The following is a 27,846-nucleotide window of genomic DNA, read 5'->3' as shown; positions in this document are numbered from 1 at the left end:
TAAAATGCAAAGAACAAAGCGTGGTGGTGCATGCTTGTAATCCCAGCATTTGGGAGGCTGAGATAGGAGGATTGTGGTTTGCGGACAGCGTCAGCTACTCAGTGAAGTCCTTAGCAACTCAGTGAGACCGTTTCAAAATAAAGAATAAAAAATAGGGCTGGGGGTGTCACTCAGAGGTAGAACCCCCCTGGGTTCTACCCACCAGTACCACACAAAAAAATGTAAAGAACAATGTTTATATATCACTGGCTATTGTGAAACTTTAAAATGTAATTGTACTTTATACATATTCTATATACATTTTATTTTTATCATAACAATTACTACTATTAACTACCTGATTAGTGAAAGACTGAGCTGTAGTTCAGAGTTCTTATAACTTCTCAGTATATCTCATGAGACCTCACATCTTACTAAATATGACTGCTTCATAAGTTTAGACTTCAAGTTGGTACAGTACCTATTCAGAATATTCCAAGGACTTATTACCCAAAGTTTAGAAAGGTTAAAGTCCTAAGGATGGAGTCCATCCTACTGCTCAAGCAATACTTTCCAGAAGCAAAATCAGAGAACTATTATTTCTAATTGACCTAAGTGACAGTAAAAGAAACCACACTGAAAAAAAATTTTTTGTGTGTGTGTGTTTGTGTGTGTGTGTTATTCTGAATTGAACCCAAAGGCTTTCTACCTCCAAGTTACACTCCCAGACCAATTTTATTCTTATTTGGAAGCAGGATTTCACTAGGTTGCTGGGAGACTCACTTAAATTGCTGAGGCTATCCTCAAGTCTACGATCCTTCTGTCTCAGCATCCCAAGTACTAGGATTACAAGCAGGTGCCACCACACCTGGCTTGGAAAATACATTTAAATACAATATCCTCTTGAGCTTAAAACTTCAGTCAAATCCTCACTACCAGGATGGGAGAACTGATTCAGGCTAAGAGACTGATAGGAGAAGCCCAGAGTCTCTGTTAGTGCTGCCAAGTACCTAGCTCCAAAGTTCTAAAGACTTCTGAGGTGCCACAATATACTTTTAGCAATATCTATGACAAATTAAAGCCTCTTGAATGTCCAGCTCTGCATTAGGACCATAATGTGATGATCACAGAAATAACATGTCTGGGAGAACCAGAGACTTCCAGGGATCACTACTGAATTGGTCCCTGCTTTCAGGCTATAAAATACCTGTGGTATTAGCCTCTTTTATGTGTGTGGGGGAGCAGAGAGTACTGGAGATTGGACCCAGGGGTGTTCAACCACTGAGCTATACCCCAACCCTTTTTATTTCAAAACAGTATTTCACCAAGTTATTGTACAATGCCTCAACCCTATGATCCTCCTGTCTCAGCCTCCCAAGTACTGGGATTACAGGCATGTGACATGTATATAAATGATGCTTCATTAGCCTCATCTATAGATGATACAAATGAGGTCCAGAGAGGCCCAGATATCTACAAGACAAGGGGAAATAAAGGATGTGTAGTCTCCAGAAGTAGCTGTTTTGATGAAAAGGCAAGATTCATAAAAGTACTAAAACACATGGTCAAATGGTAAGAGATTCTAACAAGAAGCTACAGCTACAGAAAGAAGAATAAAAGTCTAGGCGTTAGAGTAAAAGTCCCTTTCCAACATACATCTCACAAAATAAAAGGATACCTCTTTGCTTTTACAGCTCCTTTAATACTAACTACCCTGTAATGCCTCCTCACATAGCTCCACACTCAACAAGAGCTCTTTAAAAAGTTTTTCACCGCATATTATCCTTATCTTTATTATCAGTACCCAACCTAGATAACTGCACTTCCTGCCCACCATCATGATACTAGAAACAAGGCACCCGTAACCAGGTTAGGTGTCTGCTGGGCCTGGAAGCCAGATCCTCAAGAAAGAGCCTAGGCAAGGATGGTAGAAAGTGACTTTGCCGAAGCTATTTAGCTTCTTCTTTTGTTCATCTGTAAGATATTGATATTATTAATCACATCAGAAGACTAGTAAAAAATTAAATGTCTGTGAAAGCACTTAAAATAATACCTGGCACATACTGGGCATTGAAGGACTGTAAACTCCTTTCTCATACCTCTTCTATCTGGGTTCCTATAAAAAATAGTCTACTCCTTGTACCAACATTTATCACACCACAAGTATTTATCCATGTATTGATCTTCAGTGGTAAGACAGTACTCTTATACTAGGTATCTCTAGTAGACCCTCAGCACATAGCATGGTGCACTTCATGCCCCATTGCTGCCTGGCACACGGTACACACAATAAATAGGGAAGTCCTGAGAACACTCCTGGCCATGAACAATAATGGGTCACTTCCCATACAGCGAGGCCACTCCATCTGCTTTGCTAGCCCTAGAGGCAGGCATGCACAGAGTGATCAAGTCCATGCCAGCAGCAGGTCTATACATTTATAGAGGCTCCCCCCACCTCTCAGTAGAGCATTGAGATGACAAAAAAAAAAAAGGAGATTCATATGAGCCTCTCAAAACTGCTTTAAAAGCCAGGCGTGTGGAGCCAACAAGGCCAGGATCAGAGCCTGACATGAGGCAAGGCCAGTGCTGAGGCCTCTGAGGCCAGGATCGGAGCCTGCCGAGGGGTTAGGCCAGTGCCAGGGCCATCGAGGCTGAGATCAGAGCCTGATATGAGGCAAGGCCGATGCTGGAGCCTCTGAGGCCTGGACAGAAGCCTGCCGAGGGGTTAGGCCGGTGCCAGGGCCAGCGAGGCCAGGATCGGAGCCTGCCTTGAGGTATGGCCGGTGCTGGGGCCTCCGAGGCCAGGATCAGAGCCTATCAAGAGGTGAGGTCAGTGCCAGGGCCAACGAGGCTAGGATCAGAGCCTGCCATGAGGCAAGGCCGCTACTGAGGCCTCTGAGGCAGGGATGGCGCCAGCCGAGGGGTTAGGCTGGTGCCGGGGCCAGCGAGGCGGGGATTGGAAACTGCCATGAGGCAAGACCGGTGCTGGGACCTACGAGGCTAGGATCGGACTCTGCCGAGGGGTAAGGCCGGTACCAGGGCCAGCGAGGCTGGGATCGGAAACTGCTGTGAGGCAAGGATGGAGCTGGGACTTGCGAGACCAGGATAGGAGCCTGCCGAGGGGTTAGGCCAGTGCCAGGGTCAGCGAGGCCAGGATCGGAGCCTGTTGTGAGGCTAGGTTGGTGCTGGGGCCTCAGAGGCTGGGAGCGGAGCCAACCGAGGGGTCAGTTTGGTGCGGGAACCAGCGAGGCCAGGATCTGGGCCTCCCATGAGGCAAGGCCAGTGCTGGAGCCAGCGAGGATGGGATCAGAGTCATCCGGGTGGCCAGGCCACTACTGGGGCCGCCAAGAGTGGGATCGGAACTTGCAATGCGGCATGCACAGAGAAATAGCACAGAAAATAAAACAGGAGGAAGTTGAGTAGTAGAAAGGGCCCTATTGGGAAGCAATTAAGGTGACCAATCACAGGGGAGGTGATGGGGGAGGATGGAATCTCTTTTAAACTCATGAGGTGTGTAAAAAATTATATCAAAGATAATCACCAATTAAGCATGGGATCGAGGGAAGGGGAGGGAATGGGATGGGGATTGGATGAGGGCTTACTGGATATGTGCTTGTCTATCCTCTCAAGTCTTGTATTCCAAAGTGATGTATGATTACAAAAATAATAATAATAAAATTTGTGTCCAAAAACAAATAATAAATAAATAAATAAAAATAAAATAAAAGCCGGGCATGGTGGTGCACGCTTGTAATCCCAGCATTCAGGAGGCTGAGGCCGGAGGATAGCAGTTCACAGACAGCCTCAGCTACTTAGTGAGGCCCTCTGCAACTCAGTGAGACCCGGTTTCAAAATAAAGAACAAAAAATAGGGCAGGGGCTGTAGCTCAGAGGTCGAATACCCCTGGGTTCCATCCCCAGACCTGCAAAAAAAATAAATAAAAAACTGCTTTAAAGACTATATGGCAATGTTCTAAAATCATACATCATCTATTTAGAAGCCAAGTTGTAAGCATAAACTGAATGCCCATGCTCACATTTCCTTTACTGTTCATTGACAGGGAAAGGAAATGGCCCTACCTTTCAGCCATTTTTTGCTTGGAAAAGCTGATCTCCTGGAAAATGGCTGGGCATATATCCTGGCAAATAGGATTGAGCAAAAGCTTTAACCCCACAAAAGCATCTCAGTCATTCCACCTTGCCGGGCTTCAGGGCTGAAAATAGCCCAGAATGAAAACCAAGCCACGTGGACTACTTATCCAGCTTCACAGCAAAGGCGCGCCTTGAGCTGGCTGGAGAGGACAAACCCCTCACTCCTCCACTCAGGCAGAGAAGGCTCACCTGTTTCCGGCCCCATAGCAACTGGCACAGCTGTGGCACTGCTCAGGCTTCATTTTTCCAAACCAGCAATGGGACAAGGAGGGGTGATGGGCAGGAAATCATTCCTGGCCACAGACCATCAAACCTGAAGGTGAAGTGAAAGGCCCAAAGCAGCTCACATCCCCAAAGAAGTTTTCTGTGCCTCTGCTTCATCTTCTGCCTGTGACCTTAACAGGTTTCTCCACCCAGGCCCTTTCCCAACGCCTAGGCAGGGATAGGCTTTCATCCCAAGTCAGTCAGTCTGCAGTTTCACATAACAAGTCCATCACTTGTCTATTGGATGCCTGACCCATTAGAATCCACTGCTTTCACATCTATCTCCCCCAATATATCAAGTACTACTAAAGGCAGGGCCCATGTTTCATAATGCCCACATTTCCAATTTTGCCAGTGCAGGGCCAGGATCAGAAAAGATGTTCAAAGGCTGATTTTGTAGAACAAAAGTGATCAGGCACAGAAACAAGAAACATAAGGTCAAAAATGTATCATAGCTGGGCGTAGTGGTGCACACTTTTAATCACAGTACCTGGGAGGCTGAGACAGGAGGATCACAGGTTCATGGTCAGCCTCAGCAACTTAGTAAGGCCCTCCACAACTTAGTGAGACCTGTTTTAAAATAAAGAATATAAAACAGGGCTGGGGGTGTAGTTCAGAGGTAGAATGCCCTGCTGGGTTCAAGCTCCAGCACCAAAAAAAAGCCAGGCCGGGCATGGTGGCGCACGCTTGTAATCCCAGCATTTGGGAAGCTGAGACCGCAGGACTGCGATCTGCAGACAGCCTCAGCTACTTAGTGAGGCCCTCTGCAACTCAGTGAGACCCGGTTTCAAAATAAGGAATAAAAAATAGGGCAGGGGATGTAGCTTGGAGGTCAAATGCCCCTGGGTTCCATCCCCAGACCCGCAAAAAAAAAAAAAAAAAAAAAACAATGTATTCTGCCAGGTGTGGTAGCGCACGCTTGTAATTCCCGTGCTTGGGAGGCGGAGACAGGAGGATGACGCAGGTTCAAAGCCAGCCTTGCTGGCTTAAGAGACCCTGTTTCCAAATGAAAATATAAAATAGGTCTGGGAGTGTAGCCTGGAGGTAGAAGGGTTTCCAGGAACCCCAGTACCACCCAAAAAAAAAAAAAAAAGAATGTATTTGGGTGCAGTGGTGCATGCCTATAATCCCATAAAGCTGAGGCAGGAGGTCTGCAAATAATTAAAAAACAAAAACAAAAACCAGCAGTTGGAGATGTAGCTCAGTGGTACAATGCTGCTGGGTTCAATCCCCAGCACTCTGGGGTAGGGGCAGGGTGTCCTGCCTTCTCTCTCTGGTGACTTTCACCGACTACATGCTGCCTTCCAGTCCTGGGCTGAGGCCATGTTTTCTGGGCTTTCTCTCTGATTATCGAGTTCATAGCCATCTCTCTCTCTTCCCACAGTGCACAATCTTATCTGAACTAGCCCCTGGACTAGCCACCCTACTGTCACCCCAAATATTTGTTTCAGCTTCTGATTTTCACCACATCAGTAAATGACCCAAGTCTTTCTTCCTGTAGCACAAAACACGATACCAGATGCCAGCCCCAGGTAGCTCACCGGCTGGTGAAAGAAACCATTTTCTATGATGTTTGGGGAGTTAACCCCCATGCCAGCCAGGAAGAACTGAAAAAGGCTTATAGGAAACTGGCTTTGAAGTATCACCCTGATAAGAATCCCAATGAAGGGGAAGAGTTTAAACAGATTTCACAAGCTTATTAAGTTCCCTCTGATATCAAGAAAAGGAAATTATATATATATATGATAAAGGAGAAGAACAGGCAATTGAGGAGGGTGAAGCAGATGGTGGTTTTGGCTCACCCATGGACATCTTGGATATGTTTTATGTATAAAGAAGAAGGATACAGAGAGAAAAGAGAGGCAAAAATGTTGTGTATCAGCTCTCAGTAACCTTATTAAATTTATATAATAATGTAACAAGAAAACTACTCTACAAAAGAATGTGATTTGTGATAAATGTGAAGGCCAAGGTGGTAAAAAATAAAGGGGGGGGGGGGTAGCAGTAGAGTGCTGCCCCAACTGCTGAGGTACTGGAATGCTTATCGGAATTCACCAGATAAGACTGGAATAGTTCAGCAAATTCAATCTGTGTGCATGGAATGCCAGGACAATGGGGAATGGATCAGTCCTGAAGATAGATTTAAACACTGCAATGGAAGGAAGATAGTTCCAGAGAAGTTTCTAGAAGTTCATATTGACAAAACCATGAAAGATAGCCAGAATATAACATTCCATGATAAAGGAGACCAAGAGCCAGGACGGGAGCCAGAAGATATCACATGGTGTTAGATCAAAAGGATCATCCTGCTTTTACTCAAGGAGGAGAAGACCTTTTCATGTGTATAGAGATACAGTTGGTTGAAGCATTGTGTGGCTTCCAAAAGCCAATGTCTGCTCTTTATAAATGAACCATAGTCATCACCTCTCATCCAGGTCAGATTGTCAAGCATATAGATATAAGGTGTGTGCTAGGAAAGTATGCCAATTTATTATAGACCATATGAAAAAGGTCGCCTAATCATCAAGTTTAAGGTAAACTCCCTGAAAATGGCTTTCTTTCTCCTGACAAACTATCTCTGCTGGAAAAATTCCTACCTGAGAGGAAGGAAATAGAAGAGACTGATGAGATGAATCAAGTAGACCTGGTGGACTTTGATCCTGGATCAGGAAAGATGATGCAATTATAATGGAGAAGCTTATGAGGATGATAAACATTACCCCAGAGGTTCAGTTCAATGTCAGACCTCTTAATGGGGCCAGTGAATGACACTCACTGTAGGCATTTTATATGCAGTAGTGATTGAGTGAAGGACTGTAATCATAATATGGTCACAACTTGCTATGGTTTTTGTAGTATTATTCAATTACAATAGTGTTTTAAAAGTTAAAGAATAAATTTCTCTCAAGCTTTTAACTGCTCACTTGTAAAACGTGAAAAGAATGACTGTCAGCCAGGCACTGTGCCACATACCTATAGTCCCAGCTACTCAGAAGGCTGAGGAGAGGAATAGGGGGCCAGCCTAGGCAATGTAGCAAAACCTCTCCCCAAAAATAAATAAATGAAAAAGACTGTCACTTGTGGTTCTCACCTGATTGCTCCCACAGACTTCAGTTATCTTTCCTTCTTCATGTCTTCAGCTAGTTCCCAGGGAATTCTCCATAAAGAATTCAGGCCAAATGGTTTGACACCTATATTTGGCCTACAACTGTATGATACTCAAGATGTCATCAGAGCTGAGATAACAGCCCATTCTTCACACCCCATATCCCTCAGTATGGAGGAGTGACTCATCCATGCCAATCCTTTGCCAAAGGTAGAAAAGGCTCCCTTGAGCCAGAGCAAAGCAACATTACTTCTTCTACCTACCCACCTACTGGCTGGCCCATAGCTAAGATCACATGCATGCTCACACCTAACCAGAATATGACTCAGAAGCCCTCACCTTTCTGGGCTAACGTCATGGGAAGAAACTTTTACTCAGAAAAATAAATAAATAAATAAATAAATAAATAAAGCAGGTGTGATGGCACATGCTTGTAATCTCAGCATTTGGGAGGCTGAGACAGGAGGATGGTGGTTCACAGACAGCCTCAGCTACTTAGTGAGGCCCTTTGCAATTCAACGAGACCCTGTTTCAAAATAATGAACAAAAAGCCGGTCATGGTGGTGCATGCTTGTAATCCCAGCATTTGGGAGGCTGAGACCAGAGGATCACGGTTCACGGACAGCCTCAGCTACTTAGTGAGGCCCTTTGCAACTCAGTGAGACCCTGTTTCAAAATAAAGAATAAAAAACTGGGCAGGGGGTGTAGCTTGGAGGTCAAATGCCTCTGGCTTCCATCCCCAGACCCGCAAATAAATAAATAAATAAATAAATAAATAAATAATTAATTAGCGTTGGGAATGTAGCTAGGAAGAATGCCCCTAGGTTTCATCCTAGTACTGCAAAATAAATAAATAAATAAATAAATAAATAAATAAATAAATAAATAAATACAACTGTTAAAATCAAAAGGTATCAGTAGATCCAAATTATCTTTTTAAATTGATCAATAATATAAATATTACTATAGTATTTATTTATTCATTATGGTACTGAGGATTGAACCAGGGGCATTCTACCTCTGAGCTACACCCCTAGTCCTATTTTTTAATTGTTTATTTTGAAACAAGGTCTCACCAAGTTGCAAAGGGCCTCACTACTTAGCTGAGGCTGGCTGTGAATCTGTGATCTTCCTTCTCAGCCTCCCAAGTACTAGTATTACAAGCATGTACCACCACTTCACTGGTACTATGCTTTATATAGAGCTTGACTCCCAAAGTTATGTGCTATAAGTTTGGTCTCCAGTATGACAGTGTTGCAGTAGTGGAACCTTTAAGAAGTTGGGCTAGCTGGGTGCAGTGGTGCACACCTATAATCCCAGGTACTCAGGGGGCTGAGGCAGGAGGATCACCAGTTCAAGACCAATCTGGGCAACTTAGTGAGACTGTGTCTGAAAATTAAATAAAAAGAGATGGGGTGTAAGCTCAGTAGCAAAGCCCTTGCCTAGTATACATGAGGCCCTGGGTTCAATTTCCAGTATTAAAAAATTACTTCTAATGGGAAGTTAGGTCGAGGTGGCTCTACCCTCATGAATGGTTTAATGCTGGTCTCAGGAAGTAGGCTGGATCTAACAAGAGTGAATTAATTCCCATAAGAATGGTTTTGTTTGTTCTACCTCTGAGCCATATCCCCAGCCTTTTTTGTTTTTATTTTGAAACAGGGTCTCACTAAGTTGCTAGGAGTCTTGCTATAGTTGCTGAGGTTGTCCTCAAACCTCCAATTCTCCTGACTCAACCTCCCAAGTACTGGGAGTATAGATGTGTACCACCACACCCGGGCTCACTGAATGTTTATGATACCTACTACAATACCAAGGCAGGAATTTCCACAAGCCATTTTATAGACAAAACAACAACAAAAAAAACCTCCAATTTTTTTGGGGGGTGGGGAGGCTACTGGGGATGGAACCCAGGGACTTTCTACCTCTAAGCTACACTCCCAGACCTATTTTATATTTTATTTAGAAACAGGGTCTCACTGAATTGCTGAGAGCCTAAGTAGCTGAGGCTGGCTTCAAACCTGTGCAATCCTCCTGTCTCAGCCTCCCAAGTACTGGGATTACAAGCGTGTGCCACCACTTCCTGCCCAACTTTAACTTTAATTTTTAAAATATCACAAAGGTACAGTAATAGAAGAACCCAGGTCTTCTCAATCTTGATCCAGATTCCCGAGAACTGACTGTAAAGTTCAACCAATGAGAGGCCTTCCCCAACCATCCTACTAAAATAATACCTCATCACTTTCTTTTTTTTTTTGGTGGTACTGGGGGTGGAACCCAGAGGCTTTCTACTTCCAGGCTATACTCCCAGACCCATTTTATATTTTTTTATTTGGAAACAGGGACTCACTAAGTAGCTGAGGCTGGCTTTGAACCTGCGCGATCCTCCTGTCTCAGCCTCCCAAGTGCGGAGATTACAAGCGTGCACCACCACGCCTGGCATAGTTTTTTTTTTTTTTGGTGGTACTGGGGGTGGAACCCAGGGGCTTTTTCCTACCTCTGGGCTATACTCCCAGACCTATTTTATATTTTATTTGGAAACAGGGTCTCACTAAGTTGCTGAGAGCCTCACTTAAGTAGCTGAGGCTGGCTTCGAACCTGTGCGATCCTCCTGTCTCAGCCTCCCAAGCCCGGGGATCACAAGCGTGTGCCACCACGCCCAGCTCTACCTCATCACTTTCTAACCCCTTCTACTAGTTTGTTTTCTAGAACTTGTTATTATCTGACATTATATTACATGTCTGTTGCCTATCTTCCTACTTGAATACAAGAGAATAGAAGCCGGGCATAGTGGCGCACGCTTGTAATCCCCGCGCTTGGGAGGCAGAGACAGGAGGATCGCACAGGTTTGAAGCCAGCCTCAGCTGGCTTAAAAGACCCTGTTTCCAAATAAAATATAAAATAGGTCTGGGAGTGTAGCCCAGAAGTAGAAGGCCCCTGGGTTCCATCCCCAGTACCACAAAAAAACAACAAAACAACAACAACAAAAAAAAAAAAACCAAGAAAATAGAGACATTATTTTCTATTGTATACCAAGTAACCAGCAGAGCTCCTGGCATAAAGTAGGGCCTCAAATATGAATTAATCTAAGCTGGGCATGGTGGAGCATTCCTATAATCCCAGTACTTGGAAGACTGAACCAGTGGGGTTTTTTTTGTTTGTTTGGTTTTTTTTTTTTTTTTTGGCAGTACTGGGGATGGAACCCAGGGACATTATACCTTCAAGCATTACCCCCAGTCCTATTTTTTATCCTTTATTTTGAAATAGGGTCTCACTGAATTACAAATGGCCTCACTAAGTAGCTGAGGCTGGCTGCAAACCACGTCCTCCTGTCTCAGCCTTCCAAATGCTGCAATTACAAGCATGCACCACCACACCCAGCTGTGATGTGACTTTCTACTTAATTTGTGTTTGTGGTGCTAGAGATTTAACCTCAGGATGTTCTACCTTCAAGCTATACTCTCAGTCTTTTTCTTTTTTTATACCTGAGGATTAAACCCAGGAGCATTTTATCTCTTAGTTACACCCCCAGCCCTATAATAGTTTTTATTTTGAAATAGGGTCTTAATACATTGCAGAGGGCCTTGCTCTTGCTAATGAGGCTGCCTGCAAACCTGCCCCCCAGCCCTTTTTTGTTTTGAAACAGTACCTCAATAGTTTGCCTGCCCTCTTACTCTGCAGCCATTCAGACCTAACATTTCAGCAATGAGCTATATTCTCTTGGTCATATTTTCTAGTCATTTCCTCTGTGTCAAGCAGTCTAAAATCTCCCAATGGAAAAGGAAGTTCTCTTTAAATAGGATCCAAGTGGTCTATGTGCCTTATCCTGTTTCCCCTCCTGCACAGACCAGCTCATGGCTGAGAAAGGAGCGGACTGGCCTCCCTTGAAGCAGCAGTTTAGAATGGTACTAGCAGAGAGCTGGATGCCAAAGATACCACCATCGCACAATGGCCTAAACCTGATTATTTTTCTTTTGGGAAGGGGTGGGAATTCAGGAAGAATAGAGAAGTATTTGACAAACAGCTTTGGAGCCATATCTAGTTTCAGAAATAATGAAAATATCTCAATAGCAACTATGTTCTTGACTTTCCAGAAGCAACAATCCTAAAGCCAAAGTCCTTCAGAGAAATACAGATTTTACTCCCCAAGTTTGACACTGAAACCATACCCAGCTGTCCACAGGTCTTTTTCATTGCCTCAGGAGGCCCTGAAAACATGAGAGTTTTGGGGTATGGCATTCACACTCAGCCCTATCAGCCAATCAGCTACAAAGTCATATGTCATCACTGATGCTTGGAATCAAGACTCAAGAGGAACCTACAAAGATCAGAGATATACCCTAGCTCCACAAACGTTTCAGGAACCTTAAACCTAAAGTAAGACTGACAATAAAAACCACCAACAGCCGGGCGTGGTGGTGCACGCATGTAATCCCCGCACCTGAAAGGCTGAGACAGGAGGATCCCATAGGTTCAAAGCCAGCCTCAGCTACTTAGTAGGTCTGGGAGTGTAGCCTGGAGGTAGAAGGCTCCTGGGTTCCACCTCCAGTACCACCAAAAAAAAAAAAAAAAACCCACCAACAAATACTTTTTGTTATTTTTGAGGTGGGTGGTGGTGGTGGTGGTAGGGACTGAACCCAGGAGCAGTTTACCTCAGAGCTACACTCCAAGTCATTATATATATATATTGGGGGGGGGGGGGTCTGGGATGGAACCCAGGGGCATTCGACCTCTGAGCTACACCCCTTGCCCTATTTTTTATTCTTTACTTTGAAACCAGGTCTCACTGAGTTGCAGAGGGCCTCACTAAGTAGCTGAGGCTGTCTGCAAACCGCGATCCTCTGGTCTCAGCCTCCCGAATGCTGGGATTACATACAAGCGTGCACCACCATGCCCGGCACCATATTTTATTATTTATTTTGAAACAGGGTCTCAGTAAATTGCTGAGGACCTCGCTAAATTGCCGAGATTGGCACAAACCTGTGATCCTCCTGTCTCAGCCTCCCAAGTACTAGGATTAGAAGCATGCACCACCATGCCTACTCCAACAAACACTTTTCATTTTCACAGTAGCCCTAAGGCTCAGAGAGATTAATGATTTACCCAGGGTCATGAGGCTAATAAACAACAGAAAGGCCAGATTTCAAACTCTGGTCTAACTGTTCTCAAACTGTGCCTTTGCCACTTGAAACCACCCAGCACTGCACATCCTACCCTCTTTCCTGGATCTTGCTCTCCTGGTCGAGTATTCTGACCATTCACAACAACCCAGTGCTTCTTAGTTCAACATTAATCCTAACAGCACAGGGACAGGACCTCTCACAGCTAATTGTAACTCAGAACACGGACACCACTGAGAGGTACCCAAGATTGCTATCTGGGCTATTCTGCTATTCCCTGGGTCACTGAGTTTCGAGCAGGCCTCCTGGAAACTCACAAGGCAGATGTTCTGCCCTGGATGGCCTCTGCAGGCAGGAAGGGAAAAGGAAGTGAGAATGTGGTAGGTAAGGATTGAAGACCAACACTAAACCGCAAATCAGGAAACCTGGTTCTGCCTCTAATTAGATGTCTAACCTTGGGATGGCATCTGCCTTGTTTTACATTTGTCTTTTCTGCTATGATATGGAGAATGATCTGCTCCTGTCATGCCCTGCAGAGTTGCTGTGGGTGTGGTGAACAGGAAGGTCTTGACTAGAGAGTGCTTTGTAAACTACAGAGCGCAAACCCATCTGAGGGGTTATTATGATATGACTATCGTCAGGGGCTTGCAGAGAAGATTAATGTAACCAACAGAAAGTGAAACAGTAGATAATTAGGTGCCAAATTATATGGTACAGACTAAGAAAATTATAGTCTGGAAAGGGAAGTCTCTGGGATTAGTAAAAGAAACTACAGAGAAGAGAATGGAAAGAAATGGAGGGTGAGGAAGAGCAGTAACGGGCAAAAGTGTGTAGCCAAGGAAAAGAGGGGTGAAGAGGCAGGAGAGTAACTGTGTTGGATGGATGCTGTGTGTTGGGGTCACAGAGATCACAAGGATAGGTAGAGAAGGCCATACTGTGGAAGGAAGATAAGCAGCTTAGAAGCCAAGGCAGGATGCAACTGGCAATAGGGAGCCATTGCAGATAACACTAGCTACAGGGGACAGTAGAGCTAGATTTCACGGCAAACGTGTATTGAGCACTAACAATGTGGTAGACACTACGGTAGGTTATGAGGATACAAAGAAAATTAAGATAAGTGCCCTCTTCCCAAGACTGTGTATCTGAATCCCAGCTCTTCCACTTGCAGTGTCCCATGAACACCAAGAGAATAAGCTCTATAATCAGATAGATCTGGTTCCAAATTCCTACCCCCAAAAACTGCTACACCAATAACCAATGCAAAAGTAATAATAATTTTATACAGGATTTAAAAAAGAAACTTGATATGAGTCTTCAAGGCATCCAACAAATTATTATTATTATTATTATTATCATTATTATTACTATTTACTAGCTTTATGACCTTAGGAAGTCGCTTAACCTCTCTAAGCTTCTGTTTCATCACTTATAAGACTAATAAAGTTGGGCACGGTCATGGGCACACACCTGTAATCCTAGTACTTGGGAAGCTGAGACGGAAGGATGGCAGGTTCAAAGCAAGCCTCAGCAATTTAACAAGGCCCTCAGCAACTCAGTGAGACCATTTCAAAACACAAAATAAGCCGGGCATGGTGGCGCACGCTTGTAATCCCCGGGCTTGGGAGGTGGAGACAGGAGGATTGTGCAGGTTCAAAGCCAGCCTTGCTGGCTTAAGAGACCCTGTTTCCAAATAAAAAAAATATATATAATAGGTCTGGGAGTATAGCCCGGAGGAAGAAGGATTCCATTCCCAGTACCAAAAAAAAAAAAAAATTTTTTTTTTAATTAAAAATAGGGCTGGTGGTATACCTCAGAGATAAAATGCCCCTGTATTCAATCCCTAGTACCATAAGAATAAGTAAATAAGACTAATAATAGCTACCTCACAAGGCTGTTATGAAGATTAAAAGAAATAATTCATAGAAAGCAATAGCATAAAGTAAGAGCTCAACAAAGTTCCCTTCTCTTTGTCTCTTATTTCCTTAACCTCCCACCCCACTTGAAAGCTCCCCTGTATCAATGCTTAGCTTCAAAGGAGGGCACTAAGGGTGTGGCCAGAACACCCAGACTCCACTCCAGAAACACCAGCCCCATTTAGCCCCAAACCAACTCTGACTTTTCCCAGAGTTTGATCACTCCCACCCAGGAGCATGTTCTTTACATACTTCTCACCAAATGTGTTCCACTCACAAGCAAGAAGCCCGTTCTGCCTAATGGCCAAACAGTTCCTCCCTGCTCACCCACTTTCTCAGGAAACCAAAGGGAAGAGAAAGCTCCAAAGACTAAAACACTGATCAGAGAGAGGAGAGTGGTGTTCCTAGTGCTTTAAACCTACTGGATAAAAGAGGTCTGGACAGCCTTGCTGAGGGGCAGATAAGCCCCACTGGCCTGTGTGCATACCTGACAAAGGCAGGCAAACCTAAGACCTCCGGCAGGCCAGGAGTGCTGAGAACAGGGCCCTCGGCTTGCTAGAGTTACTCAGGCATGAGGAAGAAATGAGGTTTTTACTAGGAAAGGTCAACTCATAAATACCTGATTAACCCAAGTGAACATGCTCTGTTCCACCTTCTAAGAGAATTTACCACTGATCCAGAACGGGCGTGGAGCTGAGTACCTGTTTCAAAGCCATAACTAACCATTACTGAAGGGTCTAGAGGTGGGGGTGGGGAAGCGAATCAGCTAAGTCCAGGCCCTCCTGTGGAAGCGGCTTCTTCTGCACAGCCTCTGCACAAACCTGCAGCGCAAATATGACTTACCTGGAAAGACTCGAGCCAGCCCTCCCACCAGGACTGGGAAATTCAGAGACGAAGAGCACTTCAGTGGCAAGACCCTGGCTTAATCCCAGGGAGTGCCTCCTAGGAGGAAATAACATCCCTAGTTCCAATCTTGCACATTAGGAAGACAGGGTCAGTTCAAACCTGCAAAGCCAGTGTCTAACCTCCCCAAGCATCACGGCTTCTCTCTCTGTACTTCTACTGCACTTTCAGAAAGGGAAAAAGAATCTATTAAGTGCTACATGCAAAGCCTCATAAAATGGCTTTTCAACGTTTGGGTTTTTGTGTAAATAACCAATAACCCTGTATGACAGCTAATCCTAATCCCATTAGAAAGAAATTGAGCGACTTGTTCAGAATAGGGGCTGGTAAAGTAAAGAAACCAGAAACAAACTCAGTCTTTGAACCCAAAGCCAAACTTTTCTTTCAAGAAATGTTTATTGAAGCCGGGCATGATGGCACACACTTGTAATCCCAGCATTTGGGAGGCTGAGACAGGAGGATTGTGGTTCGCAGACCACCTCAGCTACTTAGTGAGGCCCTTTGCAACTCAGTGAGACCCTGTTTCAAAATAAAGAACAAAATATAGGTCTGGAGGTATAGCTCAGAGGTAGAATGCCCTTGGGTTCCATTCCCAGTACTGGAAAAAGTAAAAAAAGAAATGTTTATTGGCAGACTATACTACATGTCAGGGTTTAGTACTGAGTGAATATATAGCAACATATTATTGGGGATTGAACTCAGGGACATTCTACATATGAACTATACCCTCAGACCTATTTTACCTTTTTTATTTTGAAACAGGGTCTTGCTAAATTACTGAGGCTGGCCTTGAACCTGTGATCCTCCTGTCTCAGCCTCTCAAGTACTGGATTACAAGTCATGTGTCACCATGCCCAGCTTAAACTCCTGTCTTTATTGAGTTTTCCTTCTAAACAAAGCTGCTTCCATATTTTAGCATATCACAAATTAAATAGGTAGATGTCATTGCCAGGCGTGGTGGCGCACGCTTGTAATCCCTGAGCTTGGGAGGCTAAGACAGGAGGATCGCATGGGTTCGAAGCCAGCCTCAGCTACTTAGTGAGGCTTTCGGCAACTTAGCAAGACTCTGTTTCCAAATAAAATTTTAAAAAAAGGTCTGGGAGTATAGCCCGGAGGTAGAAAGTCTCTGGGTTCCACCCCTAGTACCACAAAAAAAAAAAAAAGGTAGATGTCAGTATTTATTTCTACTTTACTAGACACGACAAAATAAATGTGTGCTTTAGTAATGAATGCATTATTCTTCTCAGCAGCTGCCTGAAGAGCATTCAACTGTGAATCCACTAATTCTTCACCCTTCCTCCCACCTACATCAGGCTGTATCTTAAAAAGTTTCTTTGCAGTGCTGGCAAATTGGTTCCAGCCACCCAGTAAGTATGAAAATAATAGTCCTTCAGAGTTTATGAAACACGTTCTCATACATAATATTATTTAACCTTAATAAAATTAAACAGGGTAGGTATTGTTCCCATTTAATGGATAGAGAAGCAGAAACCCAGAAAGCTTAGCCAAAAACACAACTGAATAGAGGAACTGAGATACCGCACGGTTCTCTCCAATCTCAGATACATTCTTCTCCCCTTCTCCTAAGAACATAATCTAGTCTCCATAGCAGAGAAACCAAAAGGGTGCTTTGTCACTATCTAATTCTTTGTTTGCCTAAGCTATTTCAGATCTGCCATTATAACAAAACAAAAAAAACTACTCTCATTCTCTTGTGAAATTTATTCATATTTATCACTCTTCCCATTAAAGGTGTTTTAACTGCATTTCATTATGTTCCAATTTCTCATTTATTTACAAAGGAACAAAGGTTTCATGTTTAAAAAAAAAAAAACATTATGCTGTATGCATAGAAAAATGGCCGAAAAATACTTTAATAACTTTTTCCAAGTAATCAAGATAACTTTTTCCAAGATAATTCAACACATAAAAATACATGTATAACCAGGCGTGGTGGTGCACACTTATAATCCCAGCACTCAGGAGGCTGAGACAGGAGAATCGCAGTTCGCAGCCAGCCTCAGCTACTTAGTGAGGCCCTTTGCAACTCAGTAAGACCCTGTTTCAAAATAAGGAATAAAAAATTGGGCTGGGGGTATACCTCAGAGGTAGAATGTCCCTGAGTTCCATTCCCAGGACCTCAAAAAAACAAAAACAAAAAAAACCTATATATATGATTGCCTTCTCCAGGAAAGTTCTTCCCTCCCCCCCTCTTTTTTGCAATACTGGGGGATTGAATCCAAGGACACTGTTCTCTGTCTCTGTCTCTCTGTGTGTCTCTGTCTCTCTCTCTTTCTCTCTCTCTCTCTCTCTCCATGTGTGTGTATATATATATATATATATATATATATATACATATATATATATGTATATATATATATATTCATGTATATATATGTATGTATATATTTTCTATATACAGGTAAAATATACAGATAAAATACATAAATATATATAGACAAATATATATAAAGATAAAATATAAAGCTCAGAAGTCAAATGCCCTTGCATTCCATCCCCAGACCCACACAAATGTAAAATATGTATTATATATATATTACATATTTAGATGAAAATATATTTTTTTCTTACTAGGTTGTTGAGAGTTTCATTATTTTGGTGAGGCTGTCCTTGAACCTTCAACCCTCCTATCTCAGCCTCCCAAGTACTGAGATTACAAGTCCCACAGCCAGCTCAAGGGGGTGGAACCCAGGGGCTTTTCTACCTTCAGGCTATACTCCGAGACCTATTTTATGTTTTATTTGGAAACAGGGTCTCACTAAGTTGCTGAAAGCCTCACTAAGTAGCTGAGGCTGGCTTCAAACCTGTGCAATCCTCCTGTCTCAGGCTCCCAACCGCAGGGTTTACAAGTGTTCAGAAAAGCTTTCTTTATCCCATGAAATGGCACATACCATTAGGGAGAAGTTACAAAAAGTGTAAGCCCCAAATGCTGGCTTAATAATCCAGCATGTTCTTTGGGAAGAAAATAAAAACGAGCACTACAGTTAACAGGCAACCAAGGCTGAAGGCTTCATCACACCACTCCAGAGAGCTTGAGCCTAGCTCTACTGCTTACAAGGAGTCTACAAGAAAGAAACACTAAAGCCAGGTATCAAGAAAAATAACCTAATGGAAGCAATGCATGATCCTGGATGGAGAACTAAAAGGCACCATGCCTAGCAGACCCACTGCCTCCAGCATAAAACAGCTCCCTCTGGGCAATCAGGAAGATGCAGACCTGCCTTTAATCAAGGAGCTATACAAGACTAAGCTCAAACCCTCACATTTAATATTCTATCATGACACCTGAAATTCCAACACTACAAGCTTCATTCAATTCTCTCACAAATATACCCTGAGTACTATACCTTTCGGTAGTGGAAGCAATCAGATGAGGAAGATGGAGGAATCAGCATTCTAGCTGAAGAAACTGAAATTTTCTGGAGGTGGGAACTTAGCTAGGCTTTAGAAGGATAAAAAGACATGAACTCTTTTATTTTACCTTCAGAACCAAAAGCTTGCGATACCTGGACTTGGATTCTAACTCAGTTGCTTACAGGCTACAGTGAGCAGCCAGCATTATTTTATTCTCTGAATCTGTTTCTTCACTTGGTATACATCAAAGATAGCTATGTAGCCTGGAACAGTGGCCCATGACTACACTCACCTTCTCAGAAGGATCAGGCAAGCCAGGCATGGTGGTGCACCCTTGTAATTCCGACAAGGATTACAAAGAGGCCCTCTTGTAACTTAGTAACTTGCTTAGGGAGGCGCTCTGCAACTTAGTGAGACCTTGTTTCAAAATAAATTTAAAAAAAAATAGGGCTGGAGGAATACTCAGAGGTAGAATGCCCCCCTTGAGTTCCATCCCCAATACCTCAGAAAAGAAAAAGAAGGGTCTGGCAAGATAACAAGTTCAAGCCTGCCCCCCCACCGGGGAGCAATTTAGCAATATTCTGTCTCAAAATAAAAAATAAAAAGGACTAGAGATATAGCTCATGGTATAATGCTCCTGGGTTCAATCCCTAGTACTAAAGGAGGGAAAGAAAAGACAGCTGTGTAAAATAATAGTCCTTACCTGGCACATGGTGGGACTTAATATTCTTTCCTTATCCTTTTTTCCTGGTTAGAACAAACACACACACACCAAGGAAGGATGTCCAGGAGCAATAGAAATGAGTTGCCAGCTATGAGAGCAAGGCTCTTTGGGGGCTAATGGAGCAAGGAATCAAGCTGAAAGGGCATCTGAAGAGTTTGGAGAGCAGCAAGCCCAGCCACATCAAGTCTCAGCCAGTATTTCGCCACACCAAGAAATGTTTTGACAGTCCATTCTGGACAAATATCACATCGTTGTGCATTTAGTAGAAGAGGAAATGGAAACCCACTCCTCATCTCTCCAGGGAAGCCAGCCCTGTGCCAACTTCTAGTACTGCAGGAGGCTGGAGTGGGTAGTACCCAGTGCAAACAGTATATTGAGTCCAGCTGCCAACACATTTTAATTAGTCTGACCTTAAAAGTCTATAACTATGGGAGATTAAAAGGAGCCCCCAGGGAAAACCTCTGCCCTTCACATAAGTTAAGTCAATTAGAGCTACTCAAGTGCCCTAATTTCTATCACTGAATTCTTTGGGGAATGAGGCTCACCAAGTTATGACTTCTGGCTGAAAGTGTAGGCATAAACTCAGCTCAGTAAAAGCAGGTAGGTGTGAGCTATAAAAGAGGAGCATCAAGGTCCCACCACCCTTCCAGAACATGTAAACTAAGCTAACAGAACCATCCTCTTGCCAAGCTCCACACTCCAACTCAGAAGTCTGCTGAGACCCACTATCCAGTGACTATACCCCAACCTAAATCATACTAGAAAGCTAGCAAAGTCAAATTTTGATCCTGAGTTAGGAGGTAACCTGAACACAGTAATGCTTGAATTTTAAAATCTAGGGAGTTAGCCAGGCGTGGTGGCGCACGCTTGTAATCCCAGCATTCGGAAGGCTGAGACCGGAGGAGCGTGGTCCGTGGACAGCCTCGGCTACTTTGTGAGGTCCTCTGCAACTCAGTGAGACCCTGTTTCAAAATAAAGAATAAAAAAAATTGGGCAGGGGGTGTAGCTCAGAGGTCAAATGCCTCTGGGTTCCATCCCCAGACCCGCAAAAATAAATAAATAAGTAAATAAATAAATAAATAAATAAAAATAAAAATATAATCTAGGGAGTTTAGCCTTGCATGGTGGTGCATGCTTATAATCCCAGTACTTGGGAGGTTGAGACAGGAGGGTCACAAGTTCATGGCCAGATTCAGCTACTTAGTGAGGCTCTCTGCAACATATTGAGATCCTGTTTCACGATAGAGAATAAAAAATAGGACTTCCACCGGGCATGGTGGCTCACGCTTGTAATCCCCGTGCTTGGGAGGCAGAGACAGCCTTGCTGGCTTAGGAGACCCTGTTTCCAAATAAAAATATAAAATAGGTCTGGGAGTGTAGCCTGGAGGCAGAAAGGTTTCTAGGAACACCAGTACCACAAAAAAAAAAAAAAAAAAGGACTTGGAATATAGCTCAAAGGTAGAATGCTCCTAGGTTCAATCCCCTGTACCACAAATAAAAATAATAATGTTGTTGTTGTTATTATTATTATTATTATTATTATTATTATTATTATAAATAAAGGAGTCTCAGAAATGAAAGTGACTTCAAGACTAAAAAGAATAGAACTAGCCAGGCATAATGTCATACACTTGTAATCCCAGCATTTGGGAGGCTGAGACAGGAGGACTGATGTTCATGAACTCAGCTACATAGTAAGGCCCTTTGCAACTCAGCAAGACCCTATTTCAAAATAAAGAATAAAAAATAGGGCTGGGGTATAGCAGAGGTAGAGTGCCCTGGGTTTCATCCCAGTACCACAAAAAAGAAAAGAAGAATAGAACTCTAATGGCCAACCAGGAGACAGATGTGAAAATTGGGGCACAAAGGGGTAAAAAGATTTGTTCACATTAATAACATGACATTGGCCGGGCGTGGTGGTACACGCTTGTAATCCCTGCGCTTGGGAGACAGAGACAGGAGGATCGTGCAGGTTCAAAGCCAGCCGCTCAGGCTTAAGAGACCCTGTTTCAAAAATAGTAAAAAAAAAAGTATTAAATAGGTCTGGGAGTGTAACCCGGATGTAGAAGGGTTCCCAGGAACCCCAGTACCACCAAAATAATAATAATTAATAATAATAATAAGTAACAATAACAACAACAACAACATGACATTGTACTCCAAAACCAATGAACTATATTTCCATAAGGGCTCAAGCCTTCTCCATCACAAGTGAGTTAGCTGCAATAGCCAGTTTGGCCATACTTTTCATGTTATAAATTAAGAGTAAAAACAAAACAAGCTGGGAGTGGTGAAACACACTTGTAATCCCAGTACTTGGGAGGCTGAGACAGGAGCATTGCAGGTTCTCAGCCAGGCTCAGCTACTTAGTAAGACCATCTGCAACTTAATGAGACCCTGTTTCAAAAAAATAATAAATAAATAAATAAATAAATAGGGCTGAGGGTGTAGCTCGGAGGTAGAATGCCTCTGAGTTCAAATCCCAGTACTGCAAAAAGGAAAAAAACAAGAGTAACAAAAAGCAAATCAGAGCCAGGCATGGTGGCTCTGGAGGATGGCAGGTTCAAGGACAGCATCAGCAACTTAGTAAAGCTCTCAGCAACTTAAGAGAGACCTTGTTTCCAAGTAAACAATAAAAAGCTGGTCGTGGTGGCCCACACTTGTAATCCCAGCATTCGGGAGGCTGAGACAGGAGGATCGCGGTTCGAGGACAGCCTCAGCTACTTAGTGAGGCCCTTTGCAACTCAGTGAGACCCTACTTCAAAATAAAGACTAAAAATAGGGCTGGGGGTGTAGCTCAGAGGTAGAATGCTTCTGGGTTCCATCCTCAGTACCTCAAAAAAAATAAGTTAATTAATTAATTAATTAATTAAAAGCAATGTTATAAGAGAGAGAATCTAGGAGACATAGAGTAATACATACAGTAATACATACAGAATGAACTGAAGAATTGCAAAGATAGATCATCAGATAATTCTGAGGAGGAAAACTAATAATAATGAATTACATTTATAGTAGACTAAAATGCTTATCAAATTATTTCAGAAGATCTGTACATATCAGCTGGGTGTGGTGGTGCATGCCTATAACTCTAGTACTTGGATAGCTAAAACAGGAGTATCAAAGATTTGAAGCCAGTCTCATTAATTTAGCAAGGTCCTCAGCAACTTAGAAGCATCTTATTTCAAAATTTTAAAAAAAATGTTTTTTAAGGGCTGGGGAATAGCTAAAAAGTAGAATGCCCCTGGGTTTGTACCACACACACACAAAAAAGGATCTGCATATGTCAACCTGGTATGATAGGTTCTGCTATTTCCACAATATTTGGCATAGAAAAATTGAGGCCCAGAAAGATATATATCATAACCCAAACTAAATTATGTCTACTAACTCCTAGGCCAGTGGTCTTCTTTATTAAACTAGATATTCCACACAGACAGCTGTGAGGACTCAAGAGAACCAAACTGGAGTGGGGACATGGGTTCCAGGAGAAATAAAGGGAAAGAAAATGCTTCAAGACACAAGCTACAAAACAGTAAGAAGCTATTTTTTTTGAAGATTTAAAGAAGTTTATTAAAAAGATAGAAATATAGAAAATAGAAATACAGAAAATAAGCCAGGCGTGGTGGCACACGCTTGTAATCTCCACACTTGGGAGGCTGAGACAGGAGGATCGCACAGGTTCGAAGCCAGCCTCAGCTACTTAGTGAGGCTCTCAGCAACTTCGTGAGACCCTGTTTCCAAATAAAGTATAAAATAGGTCTGGGAGTATAGCCCAGAGGTAGAAAGCCCCTGGGTTCCACCCCCAGTACCACAAAAAAAAAAAAAAAAAAAAATATATATATATATATATATATATATATACATACAGAAAATAGTTACAGCCCCATGCCAAAATGGCATGAAGGGGGAGGGTGGCCCGGGCCAACTCACCACTCCCCAAGAAGCTATTTTTTTTTAAAGAAAATCTTTTTGTATTCCTCTTTCACTCACTGAGAGGGCATATATAACTGAACATTAGATAAGACAGCCCTTTCAGGCCTGCTTCTGTGACAAAGAGCTGACAAGTACAGTCCTGGTATCTGGCAATACACTTGTGTGTGTAGCCTGCTCTCCTTCCCAGGAGGACCCAGGAACAAGTTTACTGAAGCGAAGAGATAACCACTGGAGGACTCCACGCACTAGCTTGACCAGCAGCTCCACCCTACTTCCTCTGTCCCAAACCTGGGCTTACTCTAGTGTAGAAAGAGGTTTCCCCCAAGCCTAGCCCAGATTCAGCTAGGAGGAGGGGGTACAAGGCTGAAGCTGACCTCAGGTGATGTTCGTGGAGTGAAGGTTCAGCTTTCTTAGGAAGCTTAATAGCTAAAAGGCAAAGACAGCTAGATTCTCAAACTTAGATCCACTACAGTTACTGCAGGACCTTAGGCAAATCATTTCATTTTTTAGGACCCAGAAAACTCATCTGTAAAACAGAGCAATGTGAAACAAAGATAGGAAGAACTATTCGTAGTGCTGTGGAGTGTGGCCCTTGCCCATCAAGTAAGGTCAACTACCCACACACACTCACCACCCTTAGCACTGACCACTGACCCTCCTGTCTGCCACTTTTTTTTTTTTTTTTTTTTTGTGGTACTGGGGTTCCTGGAAGCCCTTCTACCTCTGGGCTACACTCCCAGACCTATTTTTACATTTTTTTATTTGGAAACAGGGTCTCCTAAGCCAGCGCGCGGGGCTGGCTCCGAACCTGCGTGATCCTCCTGTCTCTGCCTCCCAAGTGTGGGGATTACAAGGGTGCGCCACCACGCCCAGCTCTGCCACTTTTTTTTTTAGGCGGTACTGGGGGTGGAACTCAGTGGCATTCTACCTCCAAGCTACACCCCCAGCCCTGTTTTATTGTTGTTGTTGTTTTGGTGGTACTGGGGTTCCTGGAAACCTTTCTACCTCCGGGCTGCACTCCCAGACCTATTTTTATATTTTTATTTGGAAACAGGGTCTGTGAGGCTGGTTTGAACCTGAGCGATCCTCCGGTCTCCACCTCCCAAGCGCAGGGATTACAAGCGTGCGCCACCATACCCAGCTTTTTTTTTTTTTAATAAAGTAAAATAAAGTAAAACTTTATTTTTTGTGGTACTGGGGATGGAACCCAGTGGCATTCTACCTCCAAGCTACACCCCCAGACCTTTTTTTATTCTTTATTTTGAAACAGGGTCTCACTGAGTTGCCGAGAGCAACTGAGTAGCTGAGGCTGGCGGAGAACCTACAATCCTCCTGTCTCAGCCTCACAAGTACTTGGATTACGAGCCTGCACCACCATGCCCAGCTCTGCCACATATTTTCTGTTAATGGCACCACCAGGCTCTTTACAATCATGCTCAAAACATTAGTATGCCTTTGCCTCTTTTCTTTCCTTCCCTCTCTACACTTAAATTCTAAGTGGTATTGCTTCTACCTCCACATTACTGACTCCTCTACTCATGAACAACTGCAAAGTCTCTCATCTGGTATACCTGCCTCCAGTCTCACTCCCACCAATGATTCTGTGAGATTATTCTTCCTAAAGTAAAACTCAGTTTCTGTCATTCCCCTACTCAAAACCTACAGGAACTACTTACTATAAAGTGTGTGTGTGTGTGTGTGTGTGTGTGTGTGTGTGTTTTACTGGGGACTAAACCCAAAGGCATTCTACTGCTAAATTGCACACCTAACCCTATTTTTTTTTAACAGGGTCTCACGAGCCGGGCAAGGTGGTACATGCTTGTAATGCCAGCACTTGAAAGACTGAGATCGCACAGATTCGAAGCCAGCTTTAGCTACTTAGTGAGGCTCTCAGCAACTTAGTGAGACCCTGTTTCCAAATAAAGTATAAAATAGGTCTGGGAATATAGCCCGGAGAAAGAAAAGCCCCTGGGTTCTACCCCCAGTACCACCAAAAAAATAAAAATAAAAATAAAACAGGGTCTCACTAAGTTGCTAAGAATCTTGCTACACTGCTTCAACTATCCTCAAATCTGGGATCCTCCAGTCTGGACCTCCCAAGTACTGGGATTACAGGCATGTACCACCACACCCTGCCTGTCTATACTCTTAGGCAGACAATTTGAGGCCATCAAGAGTGTGTGTGTGTGTGTGTGTGTGTGTGTGTGTGTGTGTGTATGTGTGTGTGTGTGTTACTGGGGATTAAACCCAGGGTCACTCTACCACTGAGCTTTACCTCCCTCCAGCCGTATTTTATTTTTTATTTTGAAACAAGGTCTCAGTAAGTTACCCACAATCCTCCTGTCTCAGCCTCCCAAGTACTGGGAATATAGGTATGCCCACCATACCAGGTTATAGTGTGTGTGTGTGTGTGTGTGTGTGTGTGTGTGTGTGTGTGTGTGTGTTGCTAGGGACTGAATCTGGGAACATTCTTGACTCCAAGCTACAACCACCCCCTAATCTGATTTTAAGTTTTTATTTGGAATCAGGATCTCCCTGAGTTGCTAAGGGCCTCCCTAATTGCTGAGGCTGGCCGCAAACCTGAGATCCTCCTATCTCAGCTCCCCAAGCACGAGGATGGGTGTGCACTACCCATCTGGCCATGGTGTTTCTTTAATTTTTTTGTCTTTGTTTTCTATAGTATTCTCCAACAGATAGAGAACACTCTTCAGCCAATCTGGATTAATGTCTCCAAAGATTCTTCAGTTTTTAGCACACAATACTTTTACTCATGACATTTCCTCTGGCTGAAATGCTTCCCTCAAACTCCTTTATATTTCTGCCTGAAGTACCTAAAACTCTGTAAGCTGCTACTTCCTCCACAAAGTTTCTCTAGGCAGAGATGATAACAATATCAATCACAGAGAACTGAGTGTAGATACAGTGCCTTGCCCAAAAAGCTATAAAAAAGGGTTTGTTATTAGGGTCAAATAAGATGATGTAGGCAAAAGTACCTAGCCCCGTACTGATAAAGAATAGGTGTTGCATTAAAAAAAAAAAAAAACGCTGGGCATGGTGGTACACACTTGTAATCCCAGCACTCAGGAAGCTGAGACTGGAGGATAGTGGTTCATGGACAGCCTCAGCTACTTAACGAGGCCCTTTGCAACTCAGTGAGACCCTGTTTCAAGAATAAAGAATTTAAAAAAAATAGGTCTGAAGGTGTAGCTCAGAGGTAGAGTGCCCCTGGCTTCAATCCCCAGTACCACACACACACACACACACACACACACACACACACACACACACACACACGGTCTCACTAAGTTGCAGAGAACCTCACTAAGTTGCTGAGGCTGTTCTTGAACCTATGATCCTCCTGCCTCAGCCTCTCAAGTACTGGGATTACAAGTGTGTACCCCTACGCCTGGCAAAAGGAACCCTTTTATGATTTAAAATGCAGCTGCAAATCTTAACTCGGGCTGGAGATGCAACTCAGTGGTAAAGTGTTTGCCTAGCATATGCAAGGGCCTGAGTTCAATCCCTAGTACTGCAAAAAAAAAAAAAAAAAAAAAAAAAAAGGGAGAGCCTCAGCTGGTCCATGGTGGTACATGCCTCTCAGTATTAGGGAGGCTGATATAGGAGGATTGCAGGTTTGAGGCCAACCTCAGCAACATATTAACTATCATACTCAGTCCTCCTGGATTGAGATTTTCATATAACATATAATAAACATGTTATATGTTGATGGAAGAGATAAAGAACATTAAATACAGGCTAGAGGTGTAGCTCAGTGGTAGAACAATTGCCTAGCATGTATAAAACCCTGGGTTTAATCCCCACCACTGCCAAAAAAAAAAACCCCACTACATAGATACAACCCCAAACCCAAGGATTATAACCAAAATAGCTCAACCACATTGCTATTTTTAGAAGATACAAACTGAGTATACACCACTCTGTAGCAAGACACTCCACCAATGTGATACTACCCATTCAGAATTCACAAGTGAAATACAGCCATTTCTTTCCCTCTCTCCAGCTCCCTAACTCAAATTATTAGTTTTTTTCCAGGCCACTTAGGCAATAGAATAAAAAATACCACTAACTATTGTATAATTTCTAATCAAAATGTGTATCTCACCACGTGTCATGCACATCTGTAATCCCAATACTTAGGAAACTGTGACAAGAGGATCACGGGGTTAAGGACAGCTGCAGCAACTTACTGAGTCTCGCAGCAACCTAGCAAGACTCTGTTTCAAAACAGTAAATAAAGCCGGGCATGGTGGCACATGTTTGTAATCCCAGCGTTTGGGAGGCTGAGACAGGAGGATTGGGAAGGTTCAAAGTCAGCCTCAGCTACTTAGTGAGGCTCTTTGCAACTAAGTAAGACCCT

At 43.3% G+C, this 27,846-nt stretch overlaps 1 protein-coding gene and 1 pseudogene across 8 annotated transcripts in view; one reads left to right on the top strand and one right to left on the bottom strand.

Moving 5' to 3' along the window:
- Positions 1–27,846, bottom strand: part of STIM1 (stromal interaction molecule 1) — a gene marked incomplete at both ends in the record, with an annotated part of 251,029 nt that overhangs the window by 199,196 nt on the left and 23,987 nt on the right. The window lies entirely within an intron of this gene.
- LOC308271663 (dnaJ homolog subfamily A member 1-like) lies at positions 6,432–7,147 on the top strand (annotated as a pseudogene). Its single transcript has one exon. The product of its transcript is annotated as a dnaJ homolog subfamily A member 1-like (transcript).

Source organism: Muscardinus avellanarius (genome assembly GCF_963383645.1).
Source record: "Muscardinus avellanarius genome assembly, chromosome: 1".
NCBI lineage: Eukaryota > Metazoa > Chordata > Mammalia > Rodentia > Gliridae > Muscardinus > Muscardinus avellanarius.
This window is presented reverse-complemented; position numbering and strand designations above follow the sequence as displayed.